Genomic DNA, 15,305 nt, shown 5'->3' with positions numbered 1-15,305 from the left:
AGGTATAGAAGAAAGATCAGTGATTGTCTGGGACTAGTGGTGAAAGGTGGGGGCTGAGTAGAATGGAGTAGAAACTTTCAGAGGTGACAGAAATGTTTTGTGTTTTGTTTTTGATGGTGCTAACATGAAATACACAGTTATCAAAACTCATCCAACTCTAAAATTACAATGGTGCATTTTATTACATGTAAATTATACCTCAATAAAGTTCAATTTAAAAATAAAAAAAAGATAACTTCATCAATAAGTGATAAGAATGGGACATAAATCCCAGTCTTCGATTTCTAGATTTGATATTCTCTGCATGATAACCTGCTGTCCCCTTCCCTTAGGAGTCTATGGGCAGACCAAAAATCCCTAAAGACAAAGCATCAGAAAAACAGTACCATCCACTGCTATTCCCTCCCCCTCTTCTTCTGCACTTCCCTCCTTCTGTTGTGCCCAGGACCAAATTTCTGAATGACAGCACCTGTGTGGTCCTACTTCAAGGTCCGAGAGATGCATCTCTGATAAACACACAAAGAGCGAATCTCCCATATGCCTGGAGCAGCATCCAGCATCCAGCATCCAGCAACCACTTCATATACGCTGCATGACCTTAATAGCAACTCCTGGGCTCCCCACACCCAACTTGTACTAGCTTAAATAAGCCCAGAGTTTCGGGTGAATGAATCTGGAGCTGAAAGGTTTAGACACTAAGATGAAGTTTACATTCCAAAATTAGAAGAAAGATAGATTTTTAAAGTGGACAAAAATAGAGCTGTTATTTGATCAGATCTAGAAGCAGTTCCCCAACCTTTCTTCCCTGATATTGATGCTGCCCTTTTTGCAAAAAAAAAAAAAAAAAAAAAAAAAAGTTATCAACCACAGCGTCACCACTACCATTTCCTGAATTTCCACAAAGCTTTAAGTATGGTCATATTCATTATATCTCACCCTCCCACCCCCCACTAAGGTGGGCAAGGAAGATATTTTTATTCCCATGCTACACATAAGGGAACTGAGGAGCTGGGTTATATGTTGTTATTGGAACACTGAATTAAAGGGAAAAAAAGGGGCTCAGATACTGAGAAAAGAGATAAACCAGAGTAATACCTCCTGAATACTGAGGTCTTAAAATATGATTATTTCTGATCAAACTCGCCCAGCTTGCTAATGGCAGAGCTTCTGGTTCAGCACTTTTTGAGCAAAAGAAGTGTTAGGTACTTGGGTTATTTAATCTTCCCAAATACCCAGCGAGGCAGGCTGTGTTTCATCACACCAGACCACAGGTGAGGAAGTGAGGCTCAGAAAGGGTGGATGACCTGCCCACAATGGCAGCCAACTCCTGCGTTCCTGCACACCACCACCCTTCTGGTCTCCTTCTGCTGACCCAGGCTCACCCTCACCAAACAAAGGTTGCTCAATGCTGGGTCCTTATACCCATTTGGAGATTGCAAAGTCCTTTGACTTTACCTGCTGTCCCCAACCTCAGCCCAAAAGCCCCCACCCTGCTCCATTTCCTGATTTTCTAAAATCCATGAAGAATCTCATGTCCTATCATCCTGTCTCAAGACACATTTAGCAGGCACAGACAAATCCCCTGAAATACCTGTTCTTAAACCTGAATTGCCACCTTGCTCTTTCGTAGTGATGGAGATGGCCCGGCTGGGAGCCAGGTGGCTGGTTTCAAGGGAGCACAAAAACTCTCTTTCCTCCATTCAAGGGCTTCTATCTCTCTTCAGGCTACTGAGAAAGTAAGTAACTTGGCAAATGAGGTAAAACATAAGCTAAGCTTCATTCTCAGACCCTGCTCATCCTCCCAGGAACAGCCCCTCCAAGCTGGATGGCAGCCAGTCTCACCTGGGAGAGGACCAGGGAGCACAGAAGGTTGCAGGGAAGGATGATCCCCCTGAAGGCAGGCCATAGGTAACCATCCACATAAATAAGCATGTCTTCACAAGCCCTGGACCTGAAAGGAGTTGGGCTAGGCCCCAAAGAAGTCCAACAGCAAACACGAGAGATTTGACAAGAGGACAGAGTGAGGACCAGAGAGAACTGGAAAACGATTTGAGCTCAATATAAGGAAGAACCTGACTCCAATCACAGACAGGACTAGTAAAATGTAAACAGGTCCTATAGTTTCTCACAAGATTAATTTTCTATTCATATAGTTTTTGACTATAATGTGAGCAGCAAGACTCTGGTCCGTTAAATATGAAGGTTCCAACTACTTAGCATGGCAATTTCTTTTGGCATAGCAGGAAGTTCTGGAGTTATGTGACTGGTGCTCAAAGCACCCTGATCAATCTGGTTTTCTGATAGTGGTGGGATTGATACACTGAGTGTGGGACAAATCTGCACTGTCAGCATGGGCTCTGATCTGACCCAGGTATAAAGAGAGGAAACACCTTAAAATGTGAGAAAGTATCCAGTCTCAAAGCTTAAGGAGGGACTCTATCAAAGGCTCTTCTCATTGGTATGCTAGCAGCATTTGCCACTCTGGCCCCTCTGGCTCGTCAGTGTGGCTCCCCCACTACTGTAAGAGTATCACCTTGCAGGTCTGATGCCACAAGCAGCGTGGCCTCCAGGCTGGTTAAGGCACTTAGTATCTTTGTTCTAAGTCCCAATGTCTCAAGAAAACCAAGGACCGTCGGTAACCTAATAATGCTCCTACTTAAGTCCTAAAACTGGTAACCAAAACTCCAAGAACACAAGAAATTGCCTCCTCGTCTTCTTCAGTTCCTCCTGGGGCCACAGAGTAAAGAGGTGGCAACCAAAGGCTGAAACAGCATCCTTACATCCTCTCAACATTTCTAAGTTCCTTTTATTTTAACACTTTTATAAAATTGCTTGTTTAGTACAAAGTGTCACGTGCTCGTTTAGTACAAAGTGGCATTTCCTAAGGGGACTGGGAATCTTATTGAAATGGTCTTTAGAGCTTGCACTATTTTGAAAATGTCAAGATTTTCAACAGCTCGTTACACATGGGCTTTACTCTGATAGGCCCTTCTTCGAGAATCATGGGAATCAGGCCTTGATGAGCCAACATAACCTCTCTCCAAATGAAAGCCATCAACACTGCACTAACCAGCCTCCTTCAATGTCCACCCTGAGCCCCAGGGTCAGAAGATCTGGGTTCAAACCAGAGCAGGCCACTTCACCTCTCCGAGCCTGAGTTCTTCCCTTTGAAAATAGGGAATAATGGGGCGCCTGGGTGGCTCAGTCGGTTGAGTGACCGACTTAAGCTCAGGTCATGATCCCATGGTTTGTGATTTTGAGCCCCGCGTCGGGCTCTGTGCTGACAGCTCGGAGCCTGGAGCCTGCTTCTGATTCTGTGTCTCCCTCTCTCTCTCTGCCCCTCCCCAACTCATGCTCTGTCTCTGTCTCAGAAATAAATAAACATTAAAAAAAATTTTTTTTGAAAATAGGGAATAGTAATAATATCCTTCCAAAAAGTTGTTGTGAGGATAAATGAGGGACATATACGAAAGAGCCTCGCAAAATGAATGGCATACAGAAGGTTCTCAGTTAACATTTGCTGGCCCTGAACATGTGCCTTGACTATGGCAACAACTAACAGGCAACCAAATTTTAACAGGGCACAACCAGAATGAGCCTCCTCTCCCTACCCCAGCAAACCGGGTACTCCTTCTCCAGGCTGCCCTATTATTAACAGCATCATCACTATCCAGAAACCTAGGAGTCACTCTCCATTTCTTGCTCTACCTTAACCTGCACACACACTACATTACAAGCCCCGTGTCCTCAATGTACAAGACATCTCTGAATGCACCCACTTCTCCCCAGCTCTACAGCCAACACCTCATCATCTCTAGATAAGATACTGCAACAGCCTAACTGCTCTTTCTGCTTCCATCCTGGCCTCTGGACCACCCACTCTCCTCACTGGAAGCCAGACGGGTCTTTTCAAATGCAAGTTAAATCATGTCACACTTCTCCTTTAAACCCTACAATGGCTCCACATCACAGAGTAAAATTCAAGCTCTCTACCTTGGCTTGACCCTAGGTGACCTGACCCCTGACAAGCTGCATCATCATCTTGTACAATGTATGTCTTCTCTCCTCCTTCCCCATCCCGCCCCAGCCACACTGGCCCCCTTTCTGCTCCTTGAACACCAAGCTCTTCCTGACTTAACAACCTTTGTATTAGCTATCCTTTCAACCTGGAAGCTCTTTCCCTCATACTCTCCTAACAGCTTCCTTGTCATTCAGACATTGGCAGAATTATCACTGTCTCAAAGCCCTCCCCAACCACCCACTGGGGTATGCTCCCAGTCACTTCATATCAAATCACCCTATTTTAATTATTGTCATTTTTCTTACTTATATGTTTTGACAACTGTCAGTCTCCCTGACTAATTTGTGTATTCCAGGAGAGCACGGACCTTGTCTGTCTTTTCACTGCCCTTATTGACCTATAACAGCATCTGGCACTGTTATATTTGCTGAATGAATGAATGAGAAATGACTAAGGAGATTCCTACCTTAAAGTGAAACCATGCCTCCAAATAGGCCAGCTAAACCTACAGAAGTCGGGACAAAAGTAACAAAGAGACAAGAATCTAAAGGATCATAACCCATCAGAGGGCAGTGGCTTCTGCTCTTAGTGACAGAGGAAAGAAAGATGAGACACCAACATGCCAAGAACGCTTCATCCTTGGCTCTCTCCCAACATGTTACAATATAATTTGGAGAAATTAGCCCTCCCTTGCAACCCCTCCCCACCCCCGCAAAGGAGGTTAATACACTCAACAGAGAAAATCAAAGAACGGAATGCAAACACCCGAGAGGAAATGACTGAGTGATTAAAAACACACAGGAGGATAATACAAACATCACCTGTATCTCCCTTTTGTGAACTGGGAGAGTATTTGGTATGAAACCTACAATTTGGTGACTGATTATACGCTATCTCTTATATTGCTCTCTACTTACTTCATGTGTATTTGTTCTCCTCCCTCTCCCCCTACCCCCAGTGAGATCCTAAGTTCCTGGAGGGCTGGGAGCCATCATTCATTTATTTCTTGTGTATCTCTTGCAGCACAGAACAGTAATACCCATGGAGCAGGCACTTGAACTCCTTTATCTCAATAGCCTCAGCACAAACACAGTACTTTCAGGGAGAGGCTGTGCAAAACCCACCTCATTTTCTGATTGCAGCAGCCCCACCCATCATGGCTCTCCCAGAGAGAGTAGGGGAGATAGGGGTCTGCAGGCCCTGATAAAAACCCCTACAGCCAGGCTGATAGACTTCACCAGCTCTGGGGAGCATGGCGACCAAGCAACAGCCTTCCCCACTACCACAATGTCCATACCTGACTTTTATTCACATACCCAACTAAGCACAGACACTGAAATCCAGATAAACACCAGACCTACCACCTGAAGGAGCAGTCAGTATCTGCTCTCCCCATCCAAAAGCTAAAGGGGCAGAGCCTGGCACAGACAGAGTTGGGCATAAAAGGAGTCACAAAACAACCGAGCAAACTCAAAGCTCACATATCTTGCAAAAAGAGCTATCGTTTCCAAACTCTGGATTTAACAGACTGAAGTCTTCCAGCATGATTTGAAATGCTCTGTATTTCATTAGACTCTCCAGATGTTCTCAGATCCACTCAGTGGTCAACTCATTCCATAAATTACCTCTTCTGACCCAGTAGCCCATGCTGAAGACCTGCCTTCTTCCTGAGCTCCCACATGGGGCCCCTGTACTTAGGGTTGCTACTTGGTCAATAGGGAGTTTTAATTTTGACTTCACAGGACATCAATAACCATGAAAATATTAAAGCCAAACTCCTGACAGAATGAGGAAATCAAACCCAGATAGCCTCCTGCTCTATTTTTAAAGAAATATGGCAAAGAAGCAATGTAATAGAAGCTGAGGTACCAGCTTTGTTACTACCAAAGAGTTCCACACCCCCCAGCAAACACTCAGCCTCTCTAGGTCTTGGTTTCCTCATCTGTCCAATAAGGTTAGACTCTGCATCTGCAGAGGCCACATGGGGCCTGCCAAGCATGAACCCCAGACTGCTGTTCAGAGTCATTACAGACTGTGGTTCAAATCCCAGCTCCTCTGCACACTTGGCAGGGCACAACCTTGAATGAGTTAGTGACCTGAGTGTCGGTTTCCTTATCTGCAAAAAAAGAGAAGACAATTCCAGCTCTGCAAGACTGTTGTGAAGAGTACTGATAATGGACCTGGCCTGCAGCACTCACTGTTTAGTTTCTGTTGTAGTTTTCATTTGCTAGCTCTAAAACTCCACACTAATAGAGTTGTTTTGCCTTTTTCCATGTTGCAAACTCCAGCATTATTAGCCTACCATAGGACAGCGGCTCCAGAACACATCTTCCTTTCGAATTAAGGCACACTACCCGGCCTCCAGTTTAAACTTCTATTTAAAGAACTTGCCTGCCAGGCAAAGTACTTTAAGATCAGTAGGCACCTGCCTTCAGCCCCACTTCTGTCCCTCACTGGGGTCAAGTCCCAAGGTTCAGAAAGCACAGCCCAAGAAAAACCACCTCCCCAGCAAGCTGCACTGAGTCAGGGACACACTGACAGAAGTTTTAAAACTTCACTGGAAACATTTTTGACCTCAGAGAACGCCCAGCTCTATGCTTCTGTTTAATATTCTTCAGTATGTCGGGTTCAAGTGTAAAATGAGAAGGATGAACCAGGTGATATTATAGAGATCTTCCAACTGTAACATCCTAAGATGCTGAGGTTCATCTCTGACTACTGCCCAAGACAACAGACTGAACTGAAACAATACTACACAGAATTGAAACACAAAAGAACGAGGCAGAACAGCTATCCTCCCCAATCTGACTTGCCAATAGAAAAGCCTTTGTAATGACATCAAGGAGGTGTACTTAATGATACTTCTGTCCTATTAATTCTCAATTAAATTGGACTGTTTGGTTTTGGGGGTTTCTTTTTAACTGCAGGCACTCCCAACCAAGCCACCAAAAACTCCCTTTCAGTCATTACTGGACTTCCATGAATCGGAAAACACCGCAGTGAATTGAGTCCCTGTGGAATCCGTACAGGACTAACCTGCTCTCCCAATCTCGCCGGGAAAGGTGGCAGAGACATTCACTCTCTCCTTGAGCTCCATGTTCAGAAGGATTGTGTCTTCTTCCCCAGCCTCAGCCTTATGAAAACCCGGGTTTCGGTCAGACAGGGAAGGAGGGCCCAGCTGCCTGCAGAGGTGAGGCGGAGGCTCACAGCCCGCCTACTCTCAATTTCAGTTCTGGAGCAGCTGCTTCCCAAGGTGTTACAAATCCAGCAGCCACTTGCTCCTACTCATTCATTCTCCTTCCTCCCCAGCCCCCAAGGCAGTATCTGGCAACAACACAGGAACACTGTTCCAGCTCTGAGTCACCACCCCGCTTTGGCCAAGCGGAGCACCGGCTGGGGGTAAACAGGGAGGCAGGCACTTCATGTCTCCTGATTCTTCTGTCCTTCTTGGATACTGTGGGGTTGGCTGCTCCTCTAGAAGCAGGACATAAGAAACACCTCCACATAGGAGTTTTGGAGTCTGAAGGAATTGCTCACTCAGTTTTGATCTGCTACCTTTTTGGGCTAAAATCAGCCCCAACACAGAACCTTTGGTGGAGAAATGATGGCTCCCTTATCACTATATCCCATGGTCAGGGCAGGGAAGGGGCTGAGTGGTTACAAGCCATCATACCCATTCTCTCTGGTAGCAGTCTAGGATTCTTTCATCACAGCTTGGGATGGCTGAACTCCTCTGAGCACAGATTTAACCATGTGGCTCTCCCTCTCAAAAGAGGCTTGGAGAGGAGAATGGAGAAAAGTCAGAAAGGGAAACTAGGGCATTAAAGTGCTTTTACTGCCTGTGGCTTCAGTGCCACAGCCTCAGATCAACACTGGCTCTTGACTGCAGCCTAAGTAGGTCTACAAGTCATGATGCAGGTGACCACATGAAATATAAGCCCCATGGGACAAGGACTGTTTTCATAGCTATGTTCCAATGACTACATAGTGCCTAGCACACAGGAGGTACTCGATATATATTGAATATATATCAAATACATACAGGAGATTTTCTTCTGAGTCTACTTGGATGTCTATGTTTTTACTAAAACCTGTAATCATTACCACCATTTTTCCCCTTTTAGAAATCTCCTTATCCTTCATAATTCCTACTATTGCCTACAGTGAGTGTTCTATGAACCTTTAAATGAAGAGATGGTTTCCTTGAAACTAATGAAGCTCAAGCATTAGCACCCCTCACTTCCACAAGTCCCTTCTAAGGCCATGGAAAAGGCCCTAGCAGTGTGTTTACATGCCTTCTGAAACTTCATATATTTTAATCATTTTTTAATATGTATTTTGAGAGAGAGAGAGCCACAAGCAGGGGAGAGGCAGAGAGAGAGAGAGAGAGGGAGAAAGAAAATCCCACACTGAAGTGGGGAGCCCTACGTGGGGCTCAGTCTCAGTGAACCTGAGCCGAAATCTAGAGTCAGGCACTCAACTGACTGAACCACCCAGGAAGCCCTGAAGTTTTAAATATTTTAAAAGAAGACCTTCTAAATTATATGAACATCAAGGCCCACAAACTATAGATGTGCCACAGTGGAATGAAATAATAAATGACTCACAAGCCACCCTGATACATCATCCTAACAAGGGCATTTCGCCTGACAAAACTTGTTTTAACTACATGGGAGATATGCCCTAGCCTACAAACACATCCTGATCCATCACAAGTCAATTGCTGTAAAGACTGGAGTAGGTTAAAGAACACAGACTCCACTTATCCAGCATTTATTTAGACCTACTATGTTCTTAGCACTCTGAGTGTTTGAGGTAAAACAATGATTAGAACATAATTACCCCCACTGAGTAGGAGCTTACAACCCAACAGAATAGACCGATATGGTCATAAATAGATACAAAAAGTATATATTTTATATATTAAATGTAAATCATACAAATCTATAACTACAGATCAGACTGGGTACCATAATATAAAAGTAAAGGAAGGCACATCTATTTGCTAGGTATTGAGCTGCCAAGTACAACAACCCTAGAAGGTAAATCACTTTATCCCCATTTTGCACAGAAGATATTGAAGCTCAAAGGGATCAAGTGCCATCCCACGGCCACATAACCAGTAACTGGCAAGGTCAGAATTCAAGTCCTGAACTACCTGACTCCAAAGTATGGGCCTCTTCTCAGCAGCTACATTTTAATCAATGGCCAGTGGCTCCACAGAATCTCCAAAATGTCTGGAGAGACATGCTGGCTTCAGAGGTAGAGGAACCACATCAAGCAGCAGCAGAGATGGGCAAGTTTCCAAAGTCCACACTCTTGGGAGTGGAGGAACAGGAAGTGCCATGAGCTTATTCATCAGGTATATAGATATAGCCTCCGTTCGCCAGGCAACACCCTAGAAGGGATCATTGGCAGCTGCCTGGGAGCCAGAAGAGGCCTCATGAGAGACTCCCACCCTATGGCCCTGCCTACAGACTCCCTTGTCCTTGTTGCCAGATGGATCATGCTGGAGCACAGCAAACATTCCATTATCTCCTGCTAGACACCACCCTCCTCACTTCGAAAGCCTCCTTACCTCTTACCACTTCTCTCTAGCTTCGGCTTCTGCCAGATGCAACTGTTCCCCAGTCCCCTTGGGCTACCCTTGGGCTTTGGCTGCTGTTGTTGTCTTCCCTAGTGGATTCTGTCCAACCATCAAGGCCCCTTCTTCTTCCAGCAGTCCTTCCTGATCACTCTGAACCATGCTTCTTTTTTTTTTTTTTTAATTTTTTTTAACGTTTATTTATTTTTGAGACAGAGAGAGACAGAGCATGAACAGGGGAGGAGCAGAGAGAGAGGGAGACACAGAATCCAAAGCAGGCTCCAGGCTCTGAGCTGTCAGCACAGAGCCCGACGCGGGGCTCGAACCCACGGACCATGAGATCATGACCTGAGCCGAAGTCGGACGCTTAACCGACCAAGCTACCCAGGCGCCCCTGAACCATGCTACTTCTTTCCTTCCTCAACACCGTCAGCACTGAAGGCTCACAGTCTTTATGAAGCAATTATACATCCCAATGACTCTCCCCATTTTACCTTCCAAAAATTACTGTGTTACAGAAGGCTGAAAAAAGCAGAAGTTCAGGGCACCTGGGTGGCTCAGTCGGTTCAGTATTTGACTTCGGTTTAGGTCATGATCTCGTGGTTCGTGAGTTTGAGCCCTGCATCAGGCTCGTGCTGACAGTTTGGAGCCTGGAGCCTGCTTCGGATTCTGTGTCTCCCTCTCCCTCTGCCCCTCCCCTGCTCTCTCTGCCTCTCTCTCAAAAATAAACATTAAAAAAATGTTTTAAATAAATAAATAAATAAATAAATAAATAAATAAATAAATAAATAAAAGCAGAAGTTCCCTTTCTTCCCTCCAATTCTGTGTCAATCTCAGGAGCAATACCTTGACTAGTTTCTTGAGTATCGTTTGTTTTTTTTGCCTTTCTGAAACTTTTAAATGCATTTTAAATTTTACATACACGTCTTTTTAGAAAAAATACATAATACTTTTTAGAAAAAAATTACATAAATAGAATAAAATTGTATGTATTATTCCATAGCTTCCCTAGGACCCTGCACGAGACCAGACCAGCCCAGCCCAACCTATAGACGGAGACGACCTAGGAGCCCATCCATATGTCAGTTTGTCCCAAACATGTATTAGAAGTTTCAAATCGATGACCTGCAAACCCATTTGTCTCCAAAATTAATTTTATTTGAGCCACTACAGATTATTTAAATTGAGTCAAAGTTTAAAAGTAGGAACATTTCAGGGTGCCTGGTTGGCACAGTTGGCTAAGTGTTCAACTCTCAGTTTCAGCTCAGGTCATGATCTCCCAGTCATGGGATTGAGCCCTGCGCTGGGCTCTGCTCTGTAAGTGCAGAACCTGATTGGGATTCTCCCTCTGTCTCTGTCCCTCAAAATAAATAAACAAAGTTTTTAAAAGGCATTAAAAAATATGAACACTTCACATAAAAATCTAGCTTGCTTTGGAAAAACCAAAACTGTGGCAACAATGGGCCACCATGGGAAGTGGAATGGCCCTTCCAGTTCAGTGCAGTCCCTACCACTCCCTACTGCTTCTCAATGTTGAGACTGTACACCTAGCACTATTTATCATCACACCTGTATTTCTTTTTTTTTTTTTAATGTTTATTTATTTTTGAGAGAGAGAGCATAAGCAGGGGAGTGGCAGAGAGAGAGGGAGAGAGAGAATCCAAAACAGGCTCTGCATTATCAGTGCAAAGCCCAATGCAGGGCTCAAATTCAGGAACTGTGAGATCATGACCTAAGCCAAAGTCAGACGCTCAACCGACTGAGCCACTCAGGAGCCCCACACCTATATTTCTAATTTACCTACAGGACAGCAATTTCTTTGTACCCATATTTCAACCAAAATGGAGAAAATCAAAGATAAACAGAATAGGCTGAGTATTCCAAAAACAAATTGGAGAGCATAAACATAATCAACTTTTTTGTTATCCACTACAAACATTGAGTTTTTGTACTATTTTGGAGCACCACCACTGATTCTAGAAAAGCTCTTCCTTTGAGGAAGGAGACCTGTTTTATTTATTTAAATTTTTTTATGTTTATTTATTTTTGACAGAGAGAGAGAGAGAGAGAGAGACAGAGCATGAGCAGGGGAGGGGCAGAGAGAGAGAGGGAGACACAGAATCTGAAACAGGCTCCAGGCTCTGAGCTGTCAGCACAGAGCCCGACGCGGGGCTCGAACTCACAGAGCGCGAGATCATGACCTGAGCCGAAGTCGGACGCTCAACCGACTGAGCCACCCAGGCGCCCCTAGGAGACCTGTTTTAAAGAATGAAGATTGCTTGCATAAGAGTGAGAACTGAAAGAAGATGGCAAACAAAGGCCACAAAATGTCCCTCTCACACTAAAAAGAAAAGAAAAGAAAAGAAAAGAAAAGAAAAGAAAAGAAAAGAAAAGAAAAGAAAAAAGAAAAAAGAAAAGAAAAGAAAAAGGTTTTAGAAGAAGATTCTTCCTAGCAATAATGGCAAGTGAACTTGTTCTTAGCCTTCCCTGTAGGGTCTCCTGAAAAAAGTAAGACCCAAGATAGCCAACAGACTATTTTTTTCCACAGAGTGAAAAACCCAAAGAGGCACTGTCAATAAAGGTCCCTAAAGAATCCAAAGGAAGAGAGGTACCAGTGGCCGCAACTGCTTATGGAGACCCACAGGGCCAATGATAGCAGGTGGGGCTCCTGCAACAGAAAAGCATCTGACCAAGTGATGCCTGGGACAAGGTCACAGATCTCTTTCAACCTGAAAAATGCACATTCTGCTGTGGTGTTTAGAGCATAAGCCCTGGAGTCCAGACCTCAACAGTCACCCATATCACAGATAAGGAAACTGCTCCAGAAAGCAACTTTGAAACATTGCCACCGTCTTTTAAAAATAACACTCAGGGGGTGCCTGGCTGGCTCGGTCAGTAGAACATGCAACTCTTAATCTCAGGGTCATGAGCTCAAGCCCCAGGTTGGGCATGGAGACTTTAATCATCATCCAGAATCTTAAAAGGCCCACACTTACTAGATGAGACCAGAATGATACTGTCTTACTTGCTCCCACTAATGGTATGTGACATAAGGATATTCATTCATTCATGTAACAAATATTTGAGAGCCAAGTACATGCCAATCCCATATTACACTATGTGCGTAATCAAGAAGAGAGTGGAAACATGTAATAAATAACTTAGTCTCTGCATCCTGTCAAAGGTGAACAAAAGGGTAGAGTTTTTCAGATTTTCAGATTCATGAATCATAATCTGCCTGCTTAGTCAAGAGCTGTAAAATTTCAGTTTATTAAGCCAGGTTGAAACCTTTTATCACAAAGGGTAACCCTTGCTTTCCAGAAATCACAGTATTGAGTTTTAGTGCTAAAAATGACACAGAGCTTGCCTCACCCAATCTCTTTGTTTTACAAATGAGAAAACTGAGGTCTGAGGAGGTCAGGGAATTGCTCAAGGTCATAGTTATTACTTATTGTAAATTAACACTAGCTTCCTGAAAACAAGGCAATAAGAATTATGAAAAAGCATCATACATTGTTTTAAAATTAATTTCAGGCCTTACACAAAATCCATCTTTTCAGTGACTAATATCTACTAACAAACATGAAAAATACATTTGCTGGGAATCCTTGTATCTGGTAAAAAGATCTTACACAGAAATTCAGAGCTGTTGGTCTGGATTCAAGTGGCATATAGAACACACACAGGGAGGGGTGGGGACGCCATGTGGAGACAGAGGCAAAGATTGGAGCGAAGCATCTATAAGCCAAAGAATGCCAAGAATTCTCAGCAGCCACCAGAAGCAAAGAGAGAAGCAGGGAACAAATGCTCCCTCAGAGCTTCCAACCAATACTGTTGATGCTCTAACTTGTTATGGTTGCCCTAGGAAACAATACAGAATCTGTGTTAGTTTAGTGGCTTTGATCTACTACAAACCCAACTAGTCGAGAGTGTGGAAAGCTGTCACAAAGCTACTAGGACCTTGGGACTCAATAGTACAGAGTCCAAAATAAGAGGGGTAAAAATGTTCTAGCTTGAACTGATCAGATCCCACCCGAATATTGGGTTCACTTCTGGTAACCACACATACAGGCCAGAGTGAAAAGCTGGAGCTTGTCCAGGAGAGACAAGCCAGAACTGTGAAGGGCATAATGGGTCAAAGCCACATCACTGAAGGAGCAGGAGTTTTATGGTCTGTGAAGATTCAGGGCACAGGACTGTTGTCATCATCTCTGAAGAGCTATCATAAGGAGTGATTTGATTTGTCCCCTGAGGGTCAACATGTTAAAACAAGGATCAGTGGGTGGAATCACTGGGAAGCATATTTTTCTAGGAATTATGTGTGTAACGATGTCAAAGTCAGAGTGGCTTCTGAACATCAGACTGACTGGCTGCCTCCTGTTGGTGAAAGTTCTCAAGCCTAGGCCAAAACCATCTGGCATGATGTTGCTAAAGAAAGAACACAAACCCCAGGTCTGTAATCTGCCAAGATGGCCTTATGCTCCTTCCCTGCTCTACGAATCTATAAACCCATGAAACATGCCATTTAGCAATTATGTGAAATCTGAAGTATATGGGTAAGATGAAGAGATCCTAAGCATTAGGAGATACTTTGGTGGGAAAACAAAGAAACATGACTCTGTACCAGACTCTGTGTGGTTGGCAGTCACCTCATCTGTAAAATGGGTAAAGCTAGGAGGTGATTAACACAGAGAGCCCTAGGTGCTGCTCTACTAGATTCCCTTTTTCCTTGTCACCTCCACACTGGTAAGGCTGAGCAAGTGGTGACAGGGAAGTGGTAATTCTCTGGTAACGGACCCAGCTAGCAACTTTTCCCATGCTACCTTCAGGTCAGGGCAGTAACGAAAGGAGGAAACCAAGAACAGGCACAAAGTCATCCATATGAGCTCACTCACAGGTGCGCAGCACAGAATGACCCACATAAATCTGGACACTTAGTACTTTACTCCATAAACCAGGGGTGTGCTGTAAAGTATCAGCACACAGATCTGAGGGCTAGCTGTGCCCAGAGCCCAGGGGATGTCCATGAGGAATTAAAGCACAGGATCTTTGTTTGGAAAAGATAAAGCTGTTGGTGGGTTGTGAGAGGTAAAGTAGTCCAGCCACATTCCAGTGGGAGGAGCCTCATGTAGCTGTCCTGGTTAGGGCACCCTTCCAGCCTCCAGGGCTGCTTTCTCACTTGGCCACTCCTGCCCCTTTAAGGGTCTGTTAGCAGTGGTGTTAATGGACCAAAGGGGCTCTGGAGGCCCAAACACACAGCATCCCTCCATCCCTCCATGATCCTACACAGGGGGACCATTCCACCCACAGTGCAGGGGGTAGAGGGAAGGAGAAGGACTCCAGACATCCGGTCAGGGAGGGGCTCTCTCTGCCTATGTCACTTCTAGAAAAGGACAAAATGGGATGATTTCGGAAACCCCCCACCCAAACCAGTTTCCTTCTTAATTTCCTAGTGATGCCCATTCAGGAAGGGAGCCTCAGGTCAAGAAACACAGCAGGAAGAAGGCGCCTGACCCACAGGACCCAGAGTACCCGGACTTTCCAGTGAACAAACTGAAACCAGTTTCAGTGGTTCCAGTGAACCACTGAACCCAGACGGAATATCCTGACAGATTTTTCTGGCTTTATTCTAGTTATTTCTTTTTGACTTTTTAGGGCAGGGGGTAAAGCAGGACTGAGAGAGGGGAGACAGTAGGAGAG

General features: G+C 44.5%; 1 protein-coding gene across 13 annotated transcripts in view; it reads right to left on the bottom strand.

Moving 5' to 3' along the window:
- Positions 1 to 15,305, bottom strand: part of PLEKHA7 (pleckstrin homology domain containing A7) — a 220,662-nt gene that overhangs the window by 98,456 nt on the left and 106,901 nt on the right. Inside the window, exon 1 of one of the 13 annotated variants that reach the window (XM_053899938.1) lies at positions 7,058 to 7,208. The exons of the other annotated variants lie outside the window; for them this stretch is intronic. The gene's annotated coding sequence lies outside the window, so the exon portion shown is untranslated. Of the gene's footprint in view, positions 1 to 7,057; positions 7,209 to 15,305 lie in introns of those variants that run through there. 13 annotated transcript variants of the gene reach the window in all.

The sequence above is a fragment of the Panthera pardus genome, unplaced genomic scaffold (genome assembly GCF_024362965.1).
Source record: "Panthera pardus isolate Hobbes unplaced genomic scaffold, ASM2436296v1 HiC_scaffold_12, whole genome shotgun sequence".
In the NCBI taxonomy this organism is placed as follows: domain Eukaryota; kingdom Metazoa; phylum Chordata; class Mammalia; order Carnivora; family Felidae; genus Panthera; species Panthera pardus.
Note: the sequence above shows the minus strand (reverse complement) of the source record. Positions and strands in the feature narration are given on the sequence as shown.